The sequence below is a fragment of the Hermetia illucens genome, chromosome 3 (genome assembly GCF_905115235.1).
Source record: "Hermetia illucens chromosome 3, iHerIll2.2.curated.20191125, whole genome shotgun sequence".
Lineage (NCBI taxonomy): Eukaryota > Metazoa > Arthropoda > Insecta > Diptera > Stratiomyidae > Hermetia > Hermetia illucens.
In genome coordinates this window covers 40,723,368-40,743,173 of record NC_051851.1, presented here as the reverse complement: position 1 = coordinate 40,743,173, position 19,806 = coordinate 40,723,368, and the positions used below count along the sequence as shown (strand labels likewise).

Genomic DNA, 19,806 nt, shown 5'->3' with positions numbered 1-19,806 from the left:
AACCTCGATATTTTCATCGACGTTTACATAATCTTCGAAGCTAGGTACCCTCTCACCGGCATTGGAAGTTAATTCAGACCACTCTTGGAATGAAGGCCGTAACTCCTCATGTGAAGAGTCCCATTCGGAATATTGGGGCTCTTGTAAACCATTTATCCTGAACCCTGCTTTCCTAAAACAGTTAGCTATAGTGGTCTGGGTTACAGATAACCATGCTTTTTTCACAAATCTCATTGCGATGAGAACGTTTATTTCCAAGCTACCGTTGCTTTCGAGATTTGTTAAAATATGGCGAACAACCTCCCGACGATAATTAATTTTAAAATTTTGAATCACTCCCTGATCTAGGGGCTGCAGCTTGCTGGTGGAGTTTGGAGGTAGGTAGACAACTTTTATGTGTTGTAGTTCATCTGAGCTGTAATGGGCAGTACAATTATCGATAAAAAGTAAAATTTTCCTATTTTCGAGGCGCATCTGAATATCGATTTTCTTAAGCCATTCCGAAAAAAGTGCTGCAGTCATCCATGCTTTGCTATTGTTTTTGTATTCAACAGGAAGAGTTATCACGCCTAAAACAGAAAAAAATCTATAGTATTTTAACTATCGACTCATAACCTTTATTCTGTTAATGTCATTTATACAGTAACAGCGAACGAAGAATCTTTTACTCACCTGCAAAACATCTGGGTTTCCTTGACTTGCCGATAAGAAAAACGGGTAATTTCTCAGTGCCAGTCATGTTCGCACATAAAAGAATAGTGACACGTTCCTTGCTGTACTTCCCACCATGACACGAAATTCCCTTAAAGGTAAAGGTCTTATCTGGCAAGCATTTAAAAAAGAGCCCTGTTTCGTCTGCATTGAAAATGTCGTTAGGAGAATAATCTCCCAGCAAAGCGGGAAGATCGTTTATCCACTGGCTACATGCGTTGATGTCTACAGCACCACTTTCACCAGAAATTTTTTTAAAAATAAGATCATTTCTTTTTTTAAAGCCATCCAACCAACCGTTGCTGGCGCAAAAACCTCCAATCGTCAACTTCCTAGCAAATTCTTCAGCTTTTTCTTTCAAAATCGGTCCATTTACAGGTACATTCTTGCTTTGGCACTGTTTCAACCACTCCACTAAACACTGTTCCAGATTCGGATATTCCGAATTACGATTTCTTTTTATTTTGCCATGTCCTTCAGAACACTCTTGTTTGATTTTGTCGCTTTCTTTTAAAATACGACACAATGTCGACAGCGGCACGAAATATTCCGCGGATATTGCATTCCGAGTTTTTCCGTTTTCAAACTCCTTTATCAATTTCAATTTCTCACTTAAACTTAAATTTTTTCTCTTGTTTTCGGACATGACAGCCTTTTATTATTAAAAGAAACAAAAGTTATAGCGGCAAAGGAACAGTAAAAGGTTTAATTTGCAAGTGAAAGAATCGTCACCACTATCACCGAGTTTCAAATTAAACTTTGAATAAACAAAAAATTTCAAAACGTGTCACAATAGAAAATTGCACGATTCTAAGAAAAAAAAAAGACCTTCCCTTTTTGTCGTTCAGGGGAAAATTCCATATATAGAGGAAAAAAAATGAATTCCTTATAAAGAGGTTTTCTATTCCATATATAGAAGTTCGAAAAATTGAAAAATGTTATTTTTTCTTTGAAAATTGAAGGTGCACGAAAAAATGTTCCATTTAAAGAAGTTTTCCTTATATCCAAGTTCCTTATATCCAGGTTCGACTGTAATAGATAATGCCCTCACAATCCCGCCAAACACATATTTAAATCTTCGTGTCTATCAATCCCAGTTTAGGTATCATATGAGATGCTTCACGGGCTATCGGTTCCATTTAACATTCTAGGGTTTCATCCATTTATTGTTACCTGTTACCATCCATAATTTGATTCCTTATTGTCAAAGATTTGTAATTGGAAATAAGATTCAGAAGGATTTTTTAGGACAACTTTTGCGGCACCCAAACATTAAGCTTTTTTGTGAAAGTTAGGTCAGTTTTGGAAGTATAACTATATTTTGAAAAAAAATCCAAACCAAAATTTTTTTTTCACATATAGGGGACCCTTCCTAAGCTCAAAACAAAATCATACAACTTATGGATGTAACAGGCAGACAGACAAGGACCCGATTTTAATAAGTCACAAAACCATCATCAATCATCAAATATTTTACTATCAAATGCTGAATGGTCGCATGTGATTGCACATGAGGATTTCCGATGAAATCTTTGAAAGGTTTTAATTTGTTATTGACAAATACTTCTAAACAATTTCTAGTAACCTAGATATGTATATTTTCATCAAACGGCCACTTACGTACATCTTTTTTCTCACTTCTATTCGCTTTTTTTGGTATCTTCTAGAGGAATTATGTTCTTAAATCTTAAATCTGTGATCAAAATGATTTGCATTCTCAATGACGCATGTAAGAATATAGGCTTCAATTTTTTATATTATTACGAGAATTTAAATTTGCATAGATTTTCGTGTTAGGGTTCCGTTACGATTCTTGTTCTATTATTTATGGGCATCTGATAGTAGTCTAAAATTAGAATTGAATTTTGCATTTTGTTATTTTATATTTAGAATTTTGTTTTGAATATTCAATGAAGTCCAATCTGAATATCTATTTATATAAAAAATTGCTGCATGTTCTCAGAAACTAATTATTGATTATGAAATTCTTGACTGAATTCTTAATGTTTCTATTTATGGCGAAGTATTATGAAACCCACTAACTGCTTGCAAATATTTAATGTTTTTGCACTTTCCATTAGATGCAGTGTTCTTGAATGGAATGTCATTATTCTTCAAATACAAGGCTTATTGCCAAAATGACAAACATGCATATAATACATACATAAACTGACACACGTGTATCGAAGCCTTAATTGCTTGACCAATGGAAATTTCAACATTGGTGCCTTTGGCTAGAAGAATATGACCAATTACTCAATTTTAACCACAAATGAGTTTCTTGGTTAGGCAGTACATTCAATTTAAAACGGAGGAATGTATTTTATTTACGATTTTAATGTTATTGATAAAAGAATTAGTGAATCATTTGGTAAATAAATATATTTTTGTTAAATTACATAAAACTTGACAAGCTATATTAAATTTTTTGAATTTCCTGTATCTCGTAAATGCGCATTTTACTTACAATAAATACAATAAAAAAAAGTTGTAGTACTGTGAACCCAGACATGAGGTAATGTTGTAGCAAGCATCCCCTCCAAAATGGTAATTTTCAGTTATTTAGCAATATTTAGGCTTGCGTTTCTCCCTAATAGGCAACAAGCCCCATTACTGAAAGTTGTACTGTAAGCAGGTCGATTCTCCAATATTTGTGTTCTTTTCGAGGTTTTTCTCAGGAAAATTGGGAAGTTAAGCTTGGAATAGCTCTTTGTGAAATATATAATATGTTTAACGATATATGTGACTAAAAACATTGATTTTATTTTCCATAGATTTCTCCATTTTTTAATAAGGGTAAATTAACAGAAATGGGTAAAAAACTAGATATTAAGGTAAAATAGAAGATGCAAATTGTTTCCCTTTTGAAAGAGGGAAGGAAAATCTATGTAGCGATTACCTTAAATGTCGGTGTTCGTAAATCATCGGAGATCGACATGGCAAGAAAATTCAGAATTGTTCGTGACAAAGCAGAAGTTTCTCAGAGTAGTCAGAAAAACTTCAAGGGAAACGGAAGGCTATTCCCTCATACAATACCTACACGCCTGTATGAAAATGGGTGGAAATACAGGCGGCCAGCTTAAAAGTCGAAGTTGACACAAGCGATGCTGCGATGGCGATTGTTATGGGCCCGCTTGTCCGAGGATTACAATTCGAGCTATTGGAGAAAGTTAAATTGGATGAAAATAATTTTTTGTCGGCCTCCTTTGGGACGTGACCGACAACTTCATCTTCACCAGAGATCAGGAAAATTTTGATGGTTGCCTGTGGTTGTTACGGGCCACTACAACATGCCTCCCCATCACATAACTGAGGAAGGTGTTGCTAGAACCCATCTCGGCATTCAAATCACCCATCATGTCGCCCTTAGGAGCACAATTAGGATGCTCCTTAGCCTGAACAGGAATCTTACAATCAGGATTCTAAGTCATGAGCACGCACCTTGTGAAGGCGATCAGCAACATCCAGCATTGGATTTGCGTCTGCAGTTACTAGGGGTTCCAGAGTGCAAAAACACAGTACTATAAGAGGAAGAGGGGTACTCTCCAAAGTCCCTGAGTTAGCGCGCTACCTCGCGGAAGTTCTTGCTCAAGTTGGAGAAAGACTGCATTACTGGGGCCCTCCACACCATTGTCGGGGAGCGCCTGCATATTTCAAAAACCAACCACAAGCTGCTTTTGATAGGCAAAGATCGTAGCCGTGTGGTCAGACCCTATCCGAAAAGTTGATGACGTTTCAGTAATAATCGATTTTCGAAATTTTTAGGTTGCTAACCCACAAATTGGCTTTAATCGCCTTTTACGACTTGCAGGGAATAGTTTAAGCGTAGAACACTTAATTCAAGACCGTAGCGATATATCACAGGATTACAGTACCCTAAAGGAGGCAATGTGTTCAGCATTACAATCGCCCAAGTTTATTACCCTGATTTGACTCAGATACAAATTCACAGCTGAGTCGACTGGTATCCGATGTCAAATTACGATACAAATTTCACTGCTACCAGTGTGATTTGAACCGCGACCTACCGTACGACAGCCTTGTTCTCTAACCGCTCAGCTATTCGGACACATTCCTTGTATCGGTAGGCATTTTGAAATGTTTCCTATTTCTTGGAGCGGCGGCATAAAATCTGACATTAAGTATTCTTCCAGGTGTAATTTCCGTGAGCCACTTTCATCCTAAGACTTGATGAGGTTTTGATTATCCTGCGAGGGGTCGGGTTCGTATCTCCTCCATGAGTATTTTGGACTGTTCCAGTCTTAGTAAGTTCGTCCAGTATAGTTTTCTCAACGATTCTTCCATATTCGTTAGCGTCACGGTCATGAATTCTTTCCCGATTCGACAAAAGGGTCCATGTAGCGTTTCTCTTCATTTCCTGACCAGTTTATCTGTCATCTTAATGCTTTATAATCCAAAATACCCTGGAACGCCAAATAGCTAGCGAGCCAAGCATATTCAATTTGAAAAGGTATTTCCTTGGCAATTTATAGTGCACTTGGGCGGACTCAAGTACCTTCATAGCCGCTTACGTGTCAATTAGAATCGCAATATTGTGTCTCATATAGTTATTTTGGAAGTTAAAGTAAGCAGCCCACGAACCGTCGAAAGGGATCAGTGGGGAATATAAAATTATACAAAATAGTAGAAACCAAAAGAATGAAAAATGGCAAGAACAGGAAGAAGGGTAATCTAGCCATAAGGAAAGTATTGGAAGATAACGCAAAGAAAGAAGTTGTGAAAATGGGGAAACGACACAAGTACAAATGCGTGCAACACGTAAAATGCATAAAATAGGAAAAAATTGCAATGACTACCTTAGCATTCCCGATACGCTTGAAACCATAAAAACATGGTGTCAGAAACCAGTTGGAATATCATGGTAGCCAGAGGACTAGATCATTGCAAAGGACTATACGTTAGCATCTTGCGTTAAATTAAGGCCTTAACACCACGTCGTTTGTCTTCCAACTGCACAACGACATCAGACACACTTAATTATAGTATATATAAGACCCCACATTGACCTAACCCGCTACTCCAATTGGTAAACCTTAATCTGGCTGTGCATCTGCAACACTTACTCGAATTCCAAGTCGATAAACACCAGATCGCATCGAAAAATGACCTGTCAAACTATTGTAGGAAGCTTGAAAAGAATTTTCTTCTGATTGTTGGCAGTTCGATGCCCCGGTGCCTTACAATTATAAGTTCTGCCATGGGTGTGCATGTAGAACATTAAAATTTTTGGTTAATTTTGATTAGAATTCGTTCTTTTTTTTGCTATACCCAATAATTTTGTTGCTCTTAGTTTTGTTCCCCCTTTTTTTGCTTTCCTTAAATTTTTTGTATTACGTAAAACTAAATATTTAGATTTTGTTTTGGTTTTTTCATTGCCTCGTCTGATATGTGATTAGATGGATGTTCTTGAGCCCTCGAATGATTTTTCGTCATGTGCCAATATTCTTGTCATCAAACATATACACGGCACGATATTAGTTGATCGTCCCACATGATATTCTTGAGCATGACATGCAACCATAGAAGAGGTAGAAACTTTTTTTTTTGCTGAGACCTAACTATGCTCATATAAAAATGCTTTTCTGTCACATTTGTTGATAACATAATTTTGCCCTTTCTGACAATACCGCTCGAGACGTCCCTTTCCTTGATAGTATGGCAAACAAGAGCTTCTGTTGCCAAAAGGGCTTGTAGAAGTATGAAGGCAATGCCAAGGAGGTGTAACAGATAGAAACGCCTGAAGGGGTTCATCGCCAAATTGTATCTGAATAATAACCCAGTGACAATTAGGTGACCAATGATGTTCTTTTTGAAGCTGACTTCTTTAAAATAAAACGATTCAAAGGCGTATCCAAAAGAAAATTTTTATTTAAGAAGAATAGGTGGAAAAAAGGCTGCGGTGACCCCAGGAATATATCGATCGCTCTTTCTGTAGATAGATCGTCTTTTGAGCTATCCACATTGCTGAAACATGTATGGTGTAAAAAAAATTGTAGGATTTTCCCAAAGTACCCTAAAACATACTGAGAAGACCCATGCTTGTAAATATTTTCCAATGCAAGGTTCCTGCTTCTCTCTTTTATGACGCGACAGTCCAATGTCGGTCCTTGGTTTCCGAAAGTCCTCTCCACTCTTCTCGGTAAAGCGATCGGGTGCTCCAATTTCTAAAATCAAGCAGAGTATAATTTGCGTTACCTACTGAGTTCTTCTATCTGTTTCAGATTTTTTTTTGATAGTCGTTTACCTTGTCTTTCAGTAGGCGCCTGGAAATTCTTCTGCTTCTGTCATCCATACGCTCTCTAAGACCTGTACACTGTAACTTTCGAATTTCAATACGGATGCCGGCTTCTGATTCATCGTATGATGGGAGCTGTTGTATTTGTTCACTGGGGACAAGATTTTCTTAACGACCCGACTTTCTGAAGCATTGATTCTCTTCGTCCTGGTTTATCATCCTCCAAGACTTTGATAAGTTGACACCCTCCACGGATATTTTGGACGCAAAATTGTTGGTGTAATCATGCAAAATAAAACTGGTTTGCTGAAGTTATTTAAAAAGGTGCGTGGTAAAAATACTTCAGATCTTCATCAGCGACCCCAAATATAGGAAACCAAGTTGGATGCAATGGGTAAAAAAGAATAAAATCGTATCAATGGAATTTAGCATTTTTTTTATAAAAGCAAATCGGCTCATTCTTTGCCTGAAAAGTATGAATACGGCAGTCAATCGGGTAAATGGGAATTGAGATTTCTAATAGCTTGGCAAATGGTGTTCCTTTTTTTTGATAATACAATATGGAATACAGGTTTGTAACAAACAGATCGGGAAAAGGTTCTTAATTTTACTACGATAGTGGCCATCATGACTCCTCCCTGCCAATATAAAAGGTTACGCCAGATATTCTTATTAATTAGTTCAAATATGTAGTCTTTCGATAAATGCCAGAAGTTCCAAATTTCCTAAAATAGTTTACCGTAAGATGTGAAGATCAAGTTTTCCAAAGGGCATGATTGGGCAGGAGCACCAAAATACAAAATTCGAGATCCTTAACCACTTCTATAATAAATGTAATCGTATTAATTTGCAAACTATAGACTATGACTTCACCCGATTTTGATAGCATGGAAAGATTCTATTTCTATATGGATTGAAAAAATTATCAAAATGAAAATCAAATGACCTCAACATTTCAGATAAGCAGTACCTAAATCATTCAGTATCATATAGTATACAATAGGCATAAATATAAACCGTTCATTCATTAATATATTATATTATGGGTACTTGGATTTCGAAACGTTGAAGCGATAATCACAGAAGTGAGATTCTTGGTAAAATCAAATAGTAAATTGTTAACGTTGGGAGGGGAAGGGCTTCATGAGCCGTAATTCAAATTTATCTTTCCATTTTATAAAATATTACCAAACTGCCTATATTTAGATGGATGACAACATTTTCAATTTAATTCTGAATATAAAACCACGCCATGCAAATAAATACACTTCTTATTTGTGGAGATATAAGATCTATACCAGTATATAAAGTTCAAATCAACCTCACCTTCTCTGAAAACGACAGTCACTTTCTCCCATAACCGATTCTTTGGTAAATAAATTAATTAACCTCTATCTAATATCCATCCAATATTCGACTAATTGATTTGTTTGCCCAATAGTAGTTGAGCAAATATTAATATGTAATCCAGGAAATACCAAGTAAACACATATAATGCTCAACATTAATACCATGTAATAAGTTTTATCTAATCTTTGTTCTAAACAGTACGCATAAATGTTAGGAAAGGTAATAAACACGCCAATCTGATAAGCATGCCTAGAATAGAATGATTTGCAGATAAAGATCGCGAATTGCAAAAATTTCAATTCAATTCAGCTGAGTAATTAATCTTTTGATCTAAGTTGTATTGTGTATGCTAGTGCGGTATTGACATGTTTCATCAAGTTTATTTGATAAGTAGAATTTTTCGGCTGATTATTTTATTACTTTTTAGTTGGTTTTACACGGATTTGTATTCGGATTCATACGCACATTGTTTACAAAAAAAGATTCTTCTTTGAATAAGTAGACCGATAAATTTTCCATTAAAGAACAAAAATTTCAACTTTTTTTTAAATCACAGTCTAGAGATTTTGTTTTCAATCCTTGGGAATTACTTATCTATATCTTTCGAATAGCAAATTTGGTAAATTAAGATATACTAAGCTAAGGAGGGAATAAAATAATCTTTGTTATTAACAATTCCACTTGTATAACTACATACTCGTACATATCCATACATTCACAGTTTTTTCCACAAAACCTTCATCTTTTAATGGAAATTTATCTTTTGAACCAGATTTTCTTTTGCCTAATTAGATAAATTCTCTGGTAATTGTGTCATTAACGTATTTACATTTTAACTGTCTGAGCTATAAACAATAGAAACCATAGCAATTACCGTAATGGAAAGAAGAGGTGGATGAGTATACTCTACTTCTAGAAAGCTGTTATATAAATTCAAATTAGTTTCATGTCTCATTACACTAATTTTAGATGGAGTTCTGGATTTAACTTTGCTGTTATTTTGAGATTGAATAATGATAAAGTTTATTTCTCAAAAAAGGAATTCAATATATTACATTTCTATGTTAAGATTTAACGTTTTCTTGGTTTGACCGTATATATGTATGTACGCGTACACTCATGAAGTTCTGATAAAATTTATATATGTATATTTTATTTATGGTAGATAGAAGATTGCAACAAATTAGTATAGTATTGGAGTCTCGGTGTAGCTGACATTTTGGAAACTTTACCGTGTTTGCAACGAATATGGTATCACCGCATGGTGTTTGGGTTGTTTCATTAAGGATTTTTTTGGAGATATACATAATATTATCGCAGTTTTTAAATAAAATTGTAATGGAACTCATATTGATTAAAGCTTTTTGAGCAGTTCACTTTCAATACAAAATAAACCTACGGGTGAAGGGGTTTTTACATCAAGGATTTGATCATTATACCTATGTTATGTGCAGAACCATGGAGTTTAACATCAGAAGCTATATTTCTACATTTCGCAGATTCTGATTAGTAAGATCGAAATTACTTAATTAATGTTAATTTAATAAAATTTTCTTATGCTACAATAAATTTCATTGATGTCTTCAATGTCTGCTTCTCTATTCAACTTATTATTTATTAATTGTAATTGGAAGACAGCCGAAGTTTCGCGCGAAACGTCTCACCATAGGGTCAAAACTCTTACTGTGCAAGACAATGATCTTGTCAGTCCTTATGTATTCCTTGGAAACCTGGGTTCTTGGCAAGAAAAACTGCGAACTCTTGGCCGCGTTCGAGAGAAGAATCCTTCGAAGAATGTTTGCCCCCTACATGAGGATGGACGATTTCCGTAGCCTACATAACGGTGAAATCTATGAGCGATACCATGACCGCCTGGTTGTGGATAAAATCCGGCTCAACAGGTTGCGGTGGGGTCTATAAGGGCAATATCTATGGTAGAAAAAGAAGACGACGCAGACCCTGCCTGCGATGAAGCGATGGCGTAGGTCAGGACGCCAGACAGCTTTTAGGGATATTGAATTGGTGGACTTCGTCGCAAAACCAGGATGTCTGGAGTTCCTTAATAACGCAGATACCGGCTGTTGTACAGTTGATGATGATAGCCGAAGTGGTTAGGACATCAGATTCACGATTGTGATTTCGTGCCTTTCATTCGAATTTCGGCACCAGTTGTAGGTCTTTGTGATTGTTTACAGACCTACTAAATGCTTTATTACTGAAAAAAAAAGTCAGTTTGAACGGTCTCCAACTTTGAATCAGGCCATGCGAATTTAAACACACAATCGTGAGTAGCAGTCATTTATTTTAGTTACCCTATGAATGATCTCCATTCCGGTGATATCCTTCTGATATCAATTCAATTTTAGGACTCCACCACCTAAGGCCACTATAGCCAAATACGGTAGTTCGGCACTCATTCACCTAGCAACAATATAGACTACAGCTTATCATGTTTTACATTGCACTTGTGAAGAGATCTATGCTCGCCGACTTTCTATTTTAAAGGCGAACATCTGATTATATACATTTTCTTTAAGATCCACGCTGAAAACGTTATCGCCCAAATTGCATTGATTGCAGTTAATTTGCTGGGGGTGAGGTCCTTTTGCACTTGAGCACAGCGATCAGATCCAAATGTGTAAGGGACTCAACTGAAATGGATTTTGCTACGAAGCCTCATCGGAGATTATCTGGCACTATTGGAACTGGGAGGGCCGTTTGATAGCACATATTCCAAGAGGAATCCCCCTTAATTTCGGTAGAGGTAGTTGATCATCTTCACATCCACTGATATGCAAAATTCAATCAAATTATTTTTGGTAGTTTTATAAAGACGTTGGTATGCTCGCCATATTAACTTACCTACCTATATCTCATTATAATTGCAAAATGATCTGCTACTTAACGTAATTTACATATTTTTAATCCTCATTATCGATCTCATTAGGTATTACCGATAGGTAGGTATCGATAATGAGGCCCGTATTTTGTTAAAATTCCTAAGATGCTTCAAATATTCTTAGGCTTCTCGCACAATTCGTTGTTGGTATTCCTTAATTCTAGCCTTCTCCAAATCCACTCTGGGATCTTCAGTGATTGTATGTTTCACTATTGCTGAAGAAATACGAGTAGGTCGACGGCATCTTTCTAGAGCTAAGCAGAAAATATTGTTAGCATCCAAGTTTATAAATTCTTGCTTTTTCTTCAATTTATTTATAAGCTTACTAGAATGCGGTGTTCATTCTCTTCTGCATATTGCCGAAGTTGTGTTTGCGCTTCCAACTTCCAGAAAATCTCGTGCAATAGAGGTTGAACTGGACCCTTCATTACTCCTAAGGGCATTCCTTATTGCTGGGCTGTTGTAAGGCTACACATTTTTGGGTTTGTGGATCTACAAAAATGAAGCTCTTATAATGTATATTCAAGTGTTTCTAATGATCATGATGGCAAGAAAGATAATAATAACGCAGTGACGTAGTATTGCTTACTAGTGATTTACTTTTCGTAGGTACCGATATTTCAAGACAATTTATTCCGTTCATTAGTGCTGTATTCCTATATTTTTGAATATATTTTGAGCAACAAAGTTACCTTTCACTGTATACTAGAGAGGTTCCGGGATGCTTCCTGTTATAACTCCTTCCGGAGAAAATGATTTTCCAAATCCTTCCTACCCAATATTACAGTTTCATTCCATTTGTCAACATTTGAAGTTTGTCAGTACCCTGGCTTAGTTTAGTCAAATAAGGGACAGGTTAGGGCGCTCCTCATTTCATTTTTTTATTCAATCTGGTAACGAATTCCACCAGCTTGGTTTAGATATCTTCTTTAAGATGCGTGAGTTTTTACTAAATCTTTCGTGACTATAGGCCCACATGGAGGCGCTCGACTTGTCTATCATATATCATTTTGCAAATTTTGCTCTGACTGGTTACCGTTTTGCTGATCTGCTTGCCGCATTCAATAGCTAGATCTGGTAGAAATTCGAAGCAGTGAGCGTATGTCAGTGCAGAACGGAAGAAATTGTTCCCGAAAAATCGGTACATGCGTACCAAAGTAAGGGAAGTCGTCTCCTTATTTATATTTTACGTTAACTTCCAAGTGACATAGATTCAAATTCAAAAGCCTTAAATCCGTTCAGCTCGGTTGTTTTTAAGAGATTCTGTAGAGGTTAAATATTGTTTTCTATTTGTAGTTTAGCCTAAAATTGATAGACTAGTAGCTTACTCCAAACTACAATTTTTATTTTTCAGTGTAGATATATATTTCGAGAGCAACTTACTCCCTTCATCAATACAAAACTACTCAGCTGTTGAAAGGGGTAAGTTGCTCTCGAAATATATATCTACACTGAAAAATAAAAATTGTAGTTTGGAGTAAGCTACTAGTCTATCAGTTCGAGATTCTGTAGCTCCCGTGATCAATTTTAAGTTACACCGATCATGGAAAAATTGCGAAAGAGTTGTCGTCAATGGTATGCGCTAACGAGAATTCCCTTTCCAAGATTGGTCTGAACATCGAAGTCGATGGGAAATGTCTAAAAGACCGGCCAAAATAACGGTGACTTGAGATGTTGGATGGTGAATCAGGCCTTTGACGGAATGGAATGGAACAGAGGCTGAAAAAGAAGATTTTACTCTCAGTTGATATGGTGCCATTTTGTGTACCAAGCACTGGTTAAAATCGTTCGTGGTTGTTAACTTGGGGTGTGTTGGCTTTCTTTGAACAGCAAGTTCTAGTGAACATAGGTTGTTGATGAGTAGTAGATCAAGAATGTTCAATGGTTTATTCTTCGCTGTCTTCATGGTAAAGATTACCCTTATGCAGTCGACTCTGACCTATCAATGTCGTCACTGTGATATATGCAAAAATAAATCTGCCCGTGAACTGAATGATTCTCCCTTTCTATTTTTTAAATTTTGTGATTCCGGTACAAAATGCAACTTTTCATCAAATCACAGAAAATGTGCTTTTTTGAAACCAATTTCTGCTAACGATTGTGGTGTCCAAGGCAAGGAATATCTTCGTGTCGGACACATTTCAACAAAGCGAAGCCTTTTGGTATCAATAGAAATAGACACTCTATATAAACCGATAATTGGAAAAGAGGACGACTTTAGAAAGTTAAGTTAAAAACTAATCTCCATTTGATTTACACAAATATATAGAGCTACCCTGAGGAATTTAACAATTGTTTATTTGAATTTCCTTAAAGCCTACTTCTGTTCGCAGCACACGAGTACTATCTGCATCCATGGTTTTTATCCAATCTTCTGTGAAATGCAAGAGGCTAACCGTTGTTTCTCAATCACAATACTTCTATGTAACACAGCATTCAAGGCCTTTCATCCCAGTTGCTTTAAGTGATAGTCGCATTAGTCATTACGACAAAAATTATAGTCCACGAAAATACTGATTCTACGCTTTTCTCTAGAATCCCACTGAAATCCAGGTGGAACTTCTTCCCCTTTTATTTAGAATATTCAGTCTGGTATTTGCAATATGTCAACCATGAATAACATAATTGATACTCACATATTGCTAATTTTGCCGCCCAGTGAACAGTTCGGATAGTTCGGACAAAGTAGCTTAATTTAATAACTAGATGACTTTATAACGAACGGCATTAAATGCTTGAATCATTTTCTTCTAGTAACATTTTGTGTATTTAAGGAGTGATCCTTGAGACGTCTCTCCACTGTTGGCTCCTTGGGCTTTTTTACTGTATTAAAAAGTTTCTATATCCCTTTTGGGCGACTGATTATCTGGTACCCTGATGGATCCCTTACAGCAGAGCGAGCAGACGCTACTCTAAGGAAAACTTACTTTGAGCCAATGGGTAGGAACAGTAGCATGTTCTAGGCGGAAATATGCGCTCTAGACTGATTTGCATTTTTCAACCTCGAAAGGAACAATAGGAGGAAGAACATTTTTATGTTAATAGCTAGCCAAGCGACTATTAAGGTGAATTTCAAATTTGCATGGGAATACCTTAATAGACTGAACGCGGTCGGCTCGGTCGATACTCTGAGTTCCACTTCACATTGGGTTAGAAGGCAATCGGAGAAGCTGACCTGAAGGCGCCGATACATGACCAGAGCCATTTTGCAGAGTGGGAAATTGGTTTATGGCTACTGCGCTAAAAAAGCAACAAAGAGGACCTGTAGAAGAACTGTACTAAGCGAACTTACCAGGAATGCCAGAATGAAACACTTGAAAGTTGGGAAAATAATAAGGTTACAGGCTTGTATCACATTCTATAGTCAGTAAGTATGCTAAAACCAGAAAAGGGCACAATAGTTGTTCCGAAGCGCATTACGATTTCCCTTGACACTATTATTTTTATTATTGTATGGCAAACGTAATGGTGAACGCATTATCTGAACCTATATCGACTAAATTCACCCAAAATATTCCGCACATTCGACCTTCCAGGCTATCGCTTTTTCGTTTTCCAGAGAATTTGTCCTATACATTAATGAAGTCGGGTCATCTAGATCGGACTCGCCAGTTTTTCGGTCACAGGCTTGACTCGGTTGTGGTCCAGAGGCTCACAAATCGTCATCTAGCGTATCAAAAAATTTTTGGCCAGGCTTTTATTCGTTCCTCATCGATTTCTATATTCTGTGTCTATGTTATTTCACAAGAATCGTCCGGTCTGAAACTTTTTGTCCCAGTGCCCAGCAATTTCACCAAACTAGTGTCAGTTTGGACGATAATTTTTCGCAGCAATTCGTTCAATTTTGATTTGTTTCAATAGCTCGTTTTTTGTTCTACCATTGCTACCACCTACGCTTCACCCGATCCCAAAATTCACCGCATTCCCCACGGTTAAGTTGATTCCCAGTTTCGTTTCAAGATTGGACCTTTTTACTGCAAACCTTGATGGTATAAAAATGACACGTTCACACCTTCGGTTGCTCCTTTATATGCAGGGTGCTTCTTTGCGGTTGGGAAGAAGGATAGCTTCTGAGCACTCAGATCGTGGTGGCTCATTGTACCCCACGTAGGGTAGTATGCTGACTCATACAAACTGCATCGGTGAATCTGTACCCATTGTACCTATTACTTCAGATGGCGCAACGCCATAGCTTCATACATCTATTTGCTTATAATGGGGAGAAGTTTATGTATCTATCGTCAACTCTTCGCCTGGTCGTCTGTCCATAACAGAATATAAGGCACACTCATTACCCCCACCCTAGCAGCGAACATCACATCTTTTAGAAATGACGTGCTAAAAATGCGTGATATAAATAAAAATAAAAATAACTCGTCGGTTATTTTTATATTTAAGTAGTAAGTATTTAAGACAAAATATATGGTGGCAACATCAGCACCGAAGACGAACCAACCAACAACATCAAACCGCACTGGTCAAACAGGAAGAATAAGGATAGGAGAATACAACTTTGAGACCGTTGACAATTTCTCCTATCTAGGGTCGAAAATCACAACCAATAACAGCTACGATGATGAAATCCGCGCACGGTTGTTGTCAGCCAACAGAGCTTATTTCAGCTTACAAAAACTGTTCCGCTCGAAACGTCTCACCATAAGGTCAAAGCTCTTACTGTACAAGATTATGATCTTGCCAGTCCTCATGTATTCCCCTTCTTAGTAAGAAAAATTACGAACTCTTGGCCGCGTTCGAGAGAAGAATCCTCCGAAGAATTTTTGGCCCCCTATATGAGGATGGACGATTCCGTAGCCTACACAATGACGAAATCTATGAGCGATACCATGACCGTCCGGTTGTGGATAAAATCCAGCTCAATAGGTTACGATGGGCGGGTCACTTAATCCGTATGGATGAGGATGGAGGAGGAGGAAAGTCTATAAGGGGTATCTATGGTAGAAAAAGAAGACGAGGCAGACCCTGCCTAAGATGGAGCGATGGCGTAGGTCAGGATGCCAGATAGCTTTTAGAGATATCGAATTGGTGGACCTCAGCGCAAAACCGGGATGTCTGGAGTTCCTTATTAAGGCAGACCTAGACCGGATACCGGTTGTTGCGCTGTTGATGGTGATGATTTTTTTTTGCTTTTCCAATCGAACAATAACTTTTTAAGATGAAATGATGCGTTTAGTCAGGTTCGTATAAAGAAAATCCTGAGTCCAGGGAGAAAATAGTATGGGTCCCCGAAAATTTGGAAAAACAATTTGGTTAAAGTCGCTATTCTGGGCCCTTCGGGCTGGAGAGAATCTCAGATTTCTCTTCACCCCATTAGGCCTGCGCTTTGTGCTTTCCCTGATAAAACAGAATCTTAATTTCCATTTGGACTGCGGGGTAAATAGTACAATCTTTTATCTCTTCATTGAAATATTTCATTTATTAGCATCAACTCTTCCTTTCCTAGACATGAAAGCGCCTGGAAACTAATTCGTATGAATTCGATTGTTATATATTCTACATATATTTATATGCGATGTTCCTTTTGCGCCGAAATTATATCTGCAACATAAATTTGGCTTGAAAACGCCATGAGCTTCATAGATAGCCGAACGAGGCATGTATAATTTTCAAACGACTTGCACCTGTATTGCTCAATGACACCAATAACGTATGGCATTAAAAAGGCAAAAATTTATCACCCCTCAAATCTGAAGCATTCAAATTTTAGTGTGCACAAGCAAACAAATAGAATAGTCATGAATACGAATGTATTGTAAGTCTGTCCATAATTCGTTTCATTGGGAAAAGATACACAGGCATAACCACAAGCTTTCTAAATCTAAATAAACCCAAACTGGTCGATTGGTTACTGTTTTTTGCTAGTGAAAATCAAACGGTAACACTTTCACCGAAATCTTCCAATTAATTTTTTTTTACAGTATTAAGTGGATATAATACATATGATTGTACACATGAACATAGTTATAATTCCAGATCAAGAAAGATGACAAAATCTGAACTGAAATATCACATTATGTGTACTGAATACCATTCAGAGCCCAAAAAATGCGTGTGTATATCTTGTGAACGTGAAGATTTTTAACTTTACGCAAAACGCTAACTGTTGATTAAAACTTTTTAGATTATGACGAAATATAGTATCTAAGGTGTATATTTTTTCCACTTTCAGTTGTTATTTCTGCTTCTTATTTTCATCATCTGTTATGGTGAATTTCTGACATGTTAAATATCAGGCAGGCGAAAGAGATGGAAACGATGTCATGGTCGATTATTGAGACTTATAGATGGTATCTACCTACATTCATATGGATATATAGTATATGATGTCCGTGGTTAAGTTTGGCAGAAGTTTGAGATGAAAGTTACTTTCTCCACCTGATCGAATTTGTAATGTTCTTAAAACGCTGACGAATGCCCGTCTGGGTTTAATTTCGGGCGAAGCTAGTCATTAAGTTTTTATTGAATCTCAATCATTTATTGAAGATGATTGAACTCTAAATAAAAGCTATTTTCGCAGGGAGAGAGACAGCATTTCACATTCGTATTGAATTTACTTCTTAGCGAATTCAACACTGGGCGACATACTTTACTACGTAAAATATTCTGAATATCAAACGATGGAATCAAGATAATCAGAAACTTCAATTTAGCAATGTGTTAACATGGAAAGCTCGGCCTTTGTTTTATTTTGCTGTCAAGAATGTTTTCAAAAAAGTTACTCTTATCACCTGTGCAGATTGATAAGAGCCCTATTGTCCAGTGTGCCAGCCCCTCTCCCTCAGCTTTTCTATATCTTTTGCAACGTTCTTAGAAATCATTCAAGATAATACAGCACAGTAGAGTAGGTTTTGTTCTTATCGGATTTCTTCTTGTGTTCGTTTTAATACTTTTATAGAGCATTCGTTTATCAACTTTATCAGCTTCTATTATACTGTTTTTTGTTGCTCCGACTTTGTGCTATATGAATCAAGAAAAACACAATAGTACATACTTGAGCGGCGTGTTTAAGTATGATTAAGAAGTAGAGCGAGAACTTTTCATTCTATCACGTTCATATCAAGTGGTATCTATACTAATAATAAAACAAAACGGATTAAAATCTCAAAAGTAATCATTGTTTTGCGGTGAATACGAGGCGCTTTTTGTTATCATTTTTTCCAATTCAACAATGTGCTTTGTACTTTGTGCATGTTATTTGTTTATGGTGGTATTGAATGGAGCATAGGATATAATTGGTATATTCCTCACATACTCAGGTGGTAAACTCAATATATTGAAATGTGCGTCTATACTGTCTCCCAGAGTTTACACTTCATCAAGCAATGCGTCAAGTAATGGATTCTAAATTCGACATATGACGCAAATTGATTTTCCAAAATAACAATTTATTAGAAGTATTATAGGCAGCATTGAGATAAATTGCTTTTTTGGTATATACATGCATGTATGCAGATTAGTGAAACTTACCGATGAATTTATAAGAACTTTTTTTGTGGAGGTTTGATTACTCTTCTATGAAGTATGGCTAATTCTTTATTTTCAATTAGTAATACCTTTAGTATGAAAAGTCCAAAGATCTAAATTCGTTTTTATTTTGCCAATTTTATTTTCGAAATATTCAAATTGTTTTGGTATTATTATTTATATTCAGGTTATAGGGCATAAAAGCAAAATTTCAGAATTGGCTTTCAAATTTCATTGCAAACGCGGCAGAATTGCATTTATTATAAACAACAAAAAAAGTTAAAATGAGCTACAGCCAGTTATACCCTCCTAAAAATATTTTTTTCATTGTAAAAAAGGACAATAATAATTTTGAAAATTCCTATGAAATTTAGATTCGAAGTATCCTAGGCTTAAAGATATTTTCCGAGGACAATGTAAAGTTTTCGCATATAATCCGACATGGCACGTAGCCTGCAAACAAGTGATAAATATATGAGAATATTTAGTAGATTTCGTGGATACTCGTGCTACCAAACAAAGGTCCCCTCCAAGAAAGGTCGATCAAGGAAGTGGTGTACTATTTTTTTTTATTCTCCATCTTTTAGGCAAAGTAAATAACTCGTATCAAGCCACTCGAAAGCAACTGGAAACATCCCTTCATTATTTGTAAGTCGTCGTTGATAGGGTATTACCCTCCAAGCAGAATTAAGTAAAAATCGTAATGATCAACACGATAAGATACGTCGGAACGGTTTAGTGGTTGGAGCACTAGATTGCCTCATCTAAAAGTTTCGGCTGAAATGTTGCTTGTATTGCGACTGGATGTCGGACGTCAGACATGTAGTACCTGAGTCAAATCAGCTAATAAGCAAGGATGGGTACAATACTGACCTTTGTTCCCATCCAGCGTATCAAGCCAACGTTATTTCGGCCGACCTTTTAGTCGTTTACCATCGACTTTGATGTTTAAATTTGGCAAGTGAATTCTCGTTAGTGCGAATTAAGTGACCATATCATCGAAAACGCCTCATTTGCAGTTTTTCCATTATCGGTGCAACCCCATATCGATCGCGGATTTGGTCAAAACATGTTACGCCACTAGTCCAACGAAACGTGTTCGTCTCCA

General features: G+C 36.7%; 1 protein-coding gene and 1 long non-coding RNA gene across 2 annotated transcripts in view; both read left to right on the top strand.

The window, feature by feature from the left end:
- The window catches only part of LOC119651817 (protein jim lovell), a 118,498-nt gene that overhangs the window by 18,240 nt on the left and 80,452 nt on the right, over positions 1–19,806 (top strand). The gene's annotated exons all lie outside the window — the stretch shown is intronic.
- LOC119651818 lies at positions 8,762–9,814 on the top strand. Its single transcript, XR_005249497.1, has 3 exons — positions 8,762–9,208; positions 9,287–9,418; positions 9,483–9,814. It is a non-coding gene; the product is annotated as an uncharacterized LOC119651818 (long non-coding RNA).